This window comes from Anomaloglossus baeobatrachus, chromosome 10 (genome assembly GCF_048569485.1).
Source record: "Anomaloglossus baeobatrachus isolate aAnoBae1 chromosome 10, aAnoBae1.hap1, whole genome shotgun sequence".
Taxonomy (NCBI): domain Eukaryota; kingdom Metazoa; phylum Chordata; class Amphibia; order Anura; family Aromobatidae; genus Anomaloglossus; species Anomaloglossus baeobatrachus.
The window spans coordinates 81301095-81310004 of record NC_134362.1 but is presented as its reverse complement, the minus strand read 5'-3'; positions in this window follow the sequence as shown (position 1 = coordinate 81310004).

Sequence of the window (8910 nt, the reverse complement as noted above, 5' to 3'; positions counted from 1 at the left end):
CAACAGGCAGTAAGAAGCAGGGTGGTGGCCCCAGGCAGAAGTCAGGCAACCGTTCCCCGGAACAACACGACGACACAAGGTGCCTGTACAAATGTTAGGTCTTCACGAGTCTGGCAGTTTTTTAAGTTGGATCCAGATGATTCAAAAAAGGCCATTTGCAACACCTGCCGTGCCAGCATCAGCAGGGGTACCAAAACTAGCAGCCTGACCACCACCAGCATGATCAGGCACATGTCAGCCAAGCACCCGACTTTGTGGGAAGTACAACAGAGTCGAGGAGCAGTGCTTGCTGATGTCACTGCTACGTCTTCGCTGGTTGTGCATGCGAGCCAATCCTCTGTCCATGCTGCCTGCGAACAAGCCTCCTCCACTCCTGCACCTGCAGTTGCCTACGCAGAAAGAACACCATCATCAAGCACGTCCTTGTCCCAGCGCAGCGTTCAGTTATCCATTCAGCAAACCTTTGAACGCAGGCGCAAATACACTGCCAACACCCCACATGCCACAGTTCTAAATGCTAACATTTCGCGACTGCTTGCGCTGGAAATGTTGCCTTTTAGGCTGGTGGAGACAGAAGCATTCCGTGACCTGATGGCGGCAGCTGTCCCACGTTACTCGGTCCCCAGCCGCCACTATTTCTCCCGGTGTGCCGTCCCCGCGTTGCATAACCACGTGTCACAAAACATCACACGTGCCCTGAACAACGCTGTTTCACCCAAGGTCCACCTAACCACAGACACGTGGACAAGTGCTTGTGGGCAAGGCCGCTACATCTCGTTGACGGCACACTGGGTTAATATTGTGGAAGCTGGGACCCAGTCTGAGCGAGGGACGCAACACGTCCTTCCCACACCAAGGTTTGCAGGCCCTACCTCAGTCAGTGTTTCACCCACACTCTACAGCTCCGGAATGTCATGCTCTTCAGCCTCCTCCTCCTCCTGCGCATCCTCATCCACTGTGCCCTCCACACCAGTCACAAGCTGGAAGCACTGCAGCACTGCCTCGGCGAAGCGGCAACAGGCTGTGCTGAAGCTAATCTGCATAGGTGACAAACCCCACAATGCAGAAGAGCTGTGGACAGCTCTGAAACAGCAGGCAGATCACTGGCTCACACCTCTGAACCTAAAGCCAGGAAAGGTCGTTTGTGACAATGGCCGGAACCTGGTGGCGGCTTTGAGGCGAGGCCAGCTGACACATGTTCCATGCGTGGCCCATGTGCTCAACCTCGTGGTTCAGCGGTTTATAAAGTCATACCCAGAGCTGTCTGATCTGCTGGTAAAAGTTCGCCGCCTGTCTGCACATTTTCGAAAGTCACCTACTGCTTCAGCCGGCCTTGCCGGCTTTCAGCGCCGTTTGCATCTTCCGGCTCACAGACTGGTGTGTGATGTCCCCACGCGTTGGAATTCAACTCTGCACATGTTGGTCAGGATATGTGAGCAGAAGAGGGCAGTTGTTGAGTACCTGCATCACCTAAGCCGTCGGGAAATGGGTCAAACTCCACACATAACACCTGAGGAGTGGAGATGGATGTCAGACCTATGTACCATCCTCCAAAACTTTGAGGACTCCACCAAGATGGTGAGTGGTGATGACGCCATTATTAGCGTCACCATACCGCTACTCTGCCTTCTAAAATGGTCCCTGCTGAAAAACAAACATGATGCATTGCAGGCGGAGCGCGATGAGTTGCAGCAAGAAACAGTAGTGGGTGTGGGTGATAACACACAGCCCAGCCTCGTCTCATCACAACGTGCAGTGGAGGACTATGACGAGGAGGAGGATGAAGACATGGAGCAACTCTCCGGCCAAATTGAGGATATGACATGCACACCAGTCATATCCTCGATTCAGCGTGGCTGGCCAGAGGACAGGGTAGATGAGGAGGAGGAGGAGGAGGAGGAGGAGGAGGAGGACAGCATGTTCAGTCATCTTGTTGGTCAGGCTACTGAAGTCCTGGCTGTTAAGAGTCTGGCGCACATGGCTGACTTTATGGTAAGCTGCCTGTCTCGTGACCCTCGCGTTAAGAACATCTTGGCCGACAATCATTACTGGTTGGTAACACTGTTAGACCCACGCTACAAGGAGAACTTTTTGTCTCTTATTCCCGTGGAGGAGAGGTCAACCAAAATGCAGCAGTTTCGGAAGGCCATAGTCACGGAAGTAGGCAAAGCATTCCCCTCACAAAACGCTAGCGGCATAGGTCAGGAATCAGTGGACAACCGAGGCGTACAGCCGAGAGAGGCACAAGTCCAATCCGCCAGAGGTAGGGGAACAGTCTTTAAGATGTGGGACAGTTTTCTCAGCCCCTCACGTACCACAGCCCCAGAGGTGCGGGGTAGTGCCACAAGAAATCCTAAGTTTGCCCAGATGCTGAAGGAGTACCTTGCAGATCGAACAACTGTACTCCGACATTCCTCTGTGCCTTACAATTATTGGGTATCCAAGCTGGACACGTGGCATGAATTGGCTCTCTACGCCTTGGAAGTCCTGGCCTGCCCTGCTGCTAGCGTTTTGTCAGAGCGTGTTTTTAGTGCCGCAGGTGGAATCATTACAGATAAACGCACCCGCCTGTCAACTGAAAATGCTGACAGGCTGACTCTGATAAAGATGAACAAGGGTTGGATTGGGCCAGACTTCACCACACCACCAGCAAATGAGAGCGGAGTTTAAAGTTTGCCATGTACCTCCACTCACCCATGGGTACACTTCTCGACTTTGGATAATCGCTGGACTGCTCCTCCTTCTCCTCATGCGCCATCATGATGACCGTTACAATAGTTAGGTCTTTGTTTCAGGTATACCCCCAGTGGTAAATTTTTTCGCCCATTCTTTGCAGAATGGACATTACAACGACAGGAGACCCGCTCCTTTGCAATGGGAACAATGTTTTGAGGCCCTCATGCACGTCTCTACCCAGGGACAACGTGGAGCCTCCCAATTTTTGGCTGCCCTGCCTAAGGGCTATACTGAAATACACCCACTTCCTTACAATGGGCACTTCAGGTTTACAGGCCATCATGCACGTCTCTATCCAGGGACAATGTGGAGCCTCCCAATTTTTGGCTGCCCTGGCAAAGGGCTATACTGAAATAGACCCACTTCCTTACAATGGGCACTTCAGGTTTACAGGCCATCATGCACGTCTCTATCCAGGGACAATGTGGAGCCTCCCAATTTTTGGCTGCCCTGGCAAAGGGCTATACTGAAATAGACCCACTTCCTTACAATGGGCACTTCAGGTTTACAGGCCATCATGCACGTCTCTATCCAGGGACATTGGTGAACCTCACAATTTTGGACTGCCCTGGCAAAGGAAAATACTACAAAGACTCACTTCCTCAAAATGGGCACATTAGACTCAAGAGGCCTTCATGTACGTCTCTTCTCAGGGACATCGGAGTGCCACACAATGTTTTCACGTAAAATCTTTCATGTATTAATCTCAAAAAGTAACATACACCAGCTCTATCTCACTATTGGGTATGTGCCCTTAACATTTCTGCCATGAAAAATCATTTTGGGGTCATTTTGGAAGGTTTTCTGGTGAGTCCGTAAAAATGGCGTAAAACGCGGACAAAATTGTTCACAGCTGTGACTTTTGAGTGATAAATGCTTCAAGGGGTCTTCCCCATGCTGTTGCCATGTCATTTGAGCACTCTTCTGAGACTTTTGTGCCATTTTTAGGGTTTCTCCATGCTGCCGGGAGGTCATTTCACAAAAATACTCGGGTCTCCCATAGGATAACATTGGGCTCGTTGCTCGGGCCGAGTACACGAGTATCTTGGGAGGCTCGGCCCGAGCTTCGAGCACCCGAGCTTTTTAGTACTCGCTCATCACTACTGCTTAGCTGTCAAACACAGCAGAAGCAGCGATCATAACGTCGCTGTGCTACATGTGCAGAGAGCAGGGAGCCGCGCTTAGCGCTGGCTCCTTGCTCTCCTAGGTACAGTACACATCGGGTTAATTAACCCGATGTGTACTGCAGCTACATGTCACACTGCAGAGAGCAGGGAGCCGCGCGCACTACTTAGCGCTGGCTCCTTGCTCTCCTAGGTACAGTACACATCGGGTTAATTAACCCGATGTGTACTGCAGCTACATGTCACACTGCAGAGAGCAGGGAGCCGCGCGCACTACTTAGCGCTGGCTCCTTGCTCTCCTAGGTACAGTATACATCGGGTTAATTACCCGATGTGTACTGCAGCCACATGTGCACAGAGCAGGAGCCGGCACTGGCAGCAAGGGCGGAGGCTGGTAACGAAGGTAAATATCGGGTAACCAGGGAAAGGTCTTCCCTTGGTTACCCGATGTTTACGCTGGTTACAGCTTACCGCAGCTGCCAGTGCCGGCTCCTGCTCCCTGCTCGCTTCATTTCGTCGCTCTCTCGCTGTCACACACAGCGATGTGTGTGTCACAGCGGGAGAGTGACGACCAAAAAATGAAGCTGGACATTCAGCAACGACCGGCGACCTCACAGCAGGGGCCAGGTCGTTGCTGGATGTCACACACAGCGACAGCGACGGGACGTCGCTGCAACGTCACAGAAAATGGTGACGTAGCAGCGACATCGTTGTCATTGTCGCTGTGTGTGACACCAGCTTAAGTTTTTATTGTCAGTGAGGTCCTCTCTCTCTATCTTTCCTGTAGAGTTTATCAGCAGGGTACTCTCTTTCTTGATCTTTGATGCAGAGTGTAAGCTCTTATTGTCAGCAGGGTCCTCTCTCTCTCACTCTTGTAGAGTGTAAGGTCTTATTCTCAGATGATAATATAAATAATAATCTGCACACTAACCACTATAAAAATATAAACATGAAAAATGCTAAAGCATTACTGCTATAGGGATGCTATGAACAATGAAAAATACATTTAGCTATCTGGAAAAAATGAATATATGAAAATGGTATTGCAAAACTGCTATGAATTTTTGAAATTAGTAGAGATATTTAGCAAATGTATTGATCAATGCAAATGAGCCCGAAACCAACGACCAGGTAATCTCTTATTTTTCGGGAACCTAACCTTAATGTCTCCATGTGCTATTAAAAATCTGCAGGTATGGGCAGACAGGCTCCTGGCTATATAGGATCATGAATAGAGTCTGGTAATAGGGTGGAGTTCTGGGTTCACAGTCAGAAGAAACTGCATGCTCATTATTCTCAGATGAGTTCTGTCTCTGCTGTAGAGTGTAAGCTCTTATGGTCAATAAAGTTCTTTTTTTCTCCAACACAAATATTTTCTAGGCAATTATAAGTTTTGCAATTGTGAGGTTCATGCAAATGTATTCAGCACAAATCAAATTTTGGGGGAAAAGTCAACAAAGTCAGCAAATTTGAATTAAAAAAATGCACTCATCTCTAAACATAGAGGTATCATACTGTGTGTGTGGGGCACTGTGGGTACTAAAATAGAGTACCCTACTGTGTGGGAGTGAACACCAATAAGATTTGCTAGATGAAATATTTTATTTTGGGTACATAAAGGACTGAAAAAGGTTAGCTAAATGGCTTTGTGGAAAACAAAAGTAGCCATGAAGAGCAAAATTAAGTCTTTTTACCTTCTTCTAATATACGATAAGTCTGAAAATTATGTATGGCAGGTAGTGATGGGCGGACCCGGACTGTAAAAGTCCGGATCCGAGCGGTTTCAAAGGTACCTGGGTGCCGGATCTGACACTTAAGAAATTAAAAAAAATAAAGGAAAAATAAGGAAAATCAGAATGAAACAAGCGCTTCATACTTACCGAGGCTCTGGCGCAGCTGTAACTGACCCATGGCCTCTCATTCAATTTCTGGGCTGCTCATTATCGCTAATCCATATGCACTGTTTTCCCCACCCACCGGCCGGCCTGGCATCTGTGTTGGTTGAAGACAGATGCACCCCAGCCATTGTGACAGTGTCTGACTGCAACCAATCTGCTGGTCAGTTTCATGGTATAAAAATAAATAAATAAAATATTTGGCGTAGGGTCCCCCCATATTCTGATACCCAGCACAGGTGAAGTCCGTGGCTACAGGCTTACCACAATTGCTACCGCACCAGGGAAATCGGGAAGAGCTGAGTAAAGCACCGGGCTTGTCGTATCTAATGGATGCAATAATCCCAGGCGGCTGCAGGCTGCTATTTTTAGGGTCGGGGGTGGCTTAATAACCATAGACCTCCATAGTCTGAGAATACCAGCCCCCAGTGCTACGGATGGTGTTTCTGTTGGCTTGGCTGTTGCTGGTTGTGAAGAGGTCAAGATTATTCCTGAGGATGTTTCTGGGCTCCCTTTAGTTGCCAGTGCTGAAAGTGTGTCAGGTTCTTTGCTTGTCACTAGGACAGGTGCAGGGTCTGGCTGTAATCCCAGTGGGCCATTCATGTCCAGTCCTTGGACAATCCTTTTCTTCCCTTGGAGAATCCTAGTGCTGTCTGCTGCAGTGTGTCTGTTTTTTGGATGCAATTTTGGCCTTTTTTCCTAGTCATCCTGATCTCACTTTTTAAAGCCTGGGATAAGTACTTTGTCTTCTTTCCTGTGACTGAATGGTTTTGATGCATTTTTCTCTTGTGTGCAATCTTTATTTGATTCTGTTTCAATTTTTTTGATAATGCTATGGAAACTGTTCATTCTTGGTGAAAAAACGCATAGTGGAGGTTTTTTTTCTCTCTGTCTGAACATTGTTCTACATTTTTTTCGCTCAAATATGCGTTTATGTTCCATTGTGTTTCCACTGATGACCTTTAACAAAAGGACATTAGTGAGAATCCAGTGAAGGCTTTTTTCCTCCATTTTTTGCATATTTACTTTTTGTTGTATTTAGTATTCCACTTCTATGTACTGCTCATTATTAGTCATGTTGAACATTGGATATTTTTCTGCCTATGGCATTTGCTACTAACCCATTTTTGTGATAACCTTTTTGGATGCTAATCCTACCCCGTGTCCAGCACAAGAGTTCCCTGATGTAGTGGGTGGAGGATCGTGTAGTCCTATGGGAATTTTAATTATCAGGAGTTGGCATATATTAGGGTTTTTCTGGCTGCACCCAGTGGTCTATCCTATTCTTTGTGTCTTAGTTAGCAGGGCCTCTCTTTACTCAATTCTATCCCTAAAAAACTGTGTATTGTTTGTGTAGCGCCCCTGAACCCATCAGGAGCTACAAGGTACTGCATCCTGTCAAAGATGCAGGGCCTACTCCCAAGAACCCAGAAGACCAGTGCCGGTAAAACAAAAAAACACATATATAATCCCTGTTTTTCCCTTTTCCAAGGACTGGTGACAGACTAGAGTCAGACCCAATGGATGGCCACCTAGGGGTGGAGCCAATCCGGTCCACTAGATGACAACCAGGGAGGAGGGGTCAGACAGTCAGTAAGTGGAAGTGAAAGGAGACGGACGTAACCAGACTGATGGGAGTGTGTAACAGTGACCTGTCAGGCGCAGGTGTGTGGTTGCTGAAAGAGTACAGTAGAGTACTCCTGGAACCATAGCACTGACGGGGTACAGATCCCTAGGTCAGGCAAACACTCCAGGCTGACCTGATAAAATCTTAACAGTGAGGGGACCATCCAGGACCTCACTGACCGTAAAGTCTGTGGGCACCAGCAGTGACGGGAGAACCAGGGACTGGAACAGAACACCGACCACCCTACAGGGTTCAAACTGCCCGCTGTACGGACTAAGACTGAGAGACTACCAGGAGGGGACCCCCAGATGCTCCAAGCAACGGGGATCCACCAACCAGAGACAGGTGCAGGGGAAAGAAGCCATCAGGTCACCAAACCAGCACTGGGACTAAGGGGAGTGGTGATGACCAGCTTTCCTCGAGTTACCAGCCATAACAACGCTGTGAGTAAAGAAACCAGTTTCACTGCAATCCCTTGTGTGGCCTACCTTCTTTCCACGCCTAACTCCATCACCTATCCCCTGGGGCCAGGCCTTACTTGTGGAGGGCCGCAACATCCAGGCTGCCACTAACATCAGCCCCAGCGGTGAGAGACTATGCAGCGGTGGTTTCATCTCCATAACCGCAACCCTCAAGTGGCATCACGATACAAACTTTATAAATATTCAGCTGTACATAACCCCATTCAGGCGACCCCCAGGATCACGGAACCGGGCAACGGCCACCCAGTGTACTGTCCCTATAAATATACGGCCCAGGACCGAGTACTCCATAGCCCTGGGGTGAGTAATTTGCTTCTTATGTCATCATCAATATATGTTAGGGGCTTTAACTGTCTCTTTGGGGCTGCTCTGAGGCAAGTTAGGGTTCATTTCTTCATTTTCGAGGCTAGCTAGATTCTTAAGTGGTGTCAACGCGTTTAGGTAGGTTGCTGCCAGTTAGTTTCCAGCCACTCGTGCTCTATTTTTGGGCTTCACCTGTTTCTTTACTCCTGGACTCTTTGGGTATTAGTTCATAGTTCTTAGGTTGCCTCTATCTCTGGATAGGGAAAGAGTTTACCCTTGAATGGGATATTTATGGGAAAGTCAGCGGTCTCCTGATCATAACACCCCAGCTGTTGGCTTTATCTTGACTGGGTATCAAAATTGGGGGGACCCCATGTCAGTTTTTTAAATTATTTATTTAAATAATGAGAAAAAAACCAATAACACATGCGGTTCCTCTTACTTTGATACACAGCCAAGATGAGCGCATGGCTGGGGGCTGCAGCTTGTGGTCATATGCTTTATCTGTGCTGCTATCATAATATGGGGATACCCTACAGCAATATTTTTATTAATTTTTTTTTACTGTACAATATAGATGCGCACAGTGCCTGTGATTCGAAGCAGTCAGCTAAAACACTACTACTCAGGGTGGGGGCACGTCTGACTGCAACCAATCACTGGCGCCAGTGGGCACGGAAAGCAGAGAATATTCAATGAGGGTTACTTATCGGCCCTGGAATTGAATGATCGGCCTGGAAGCA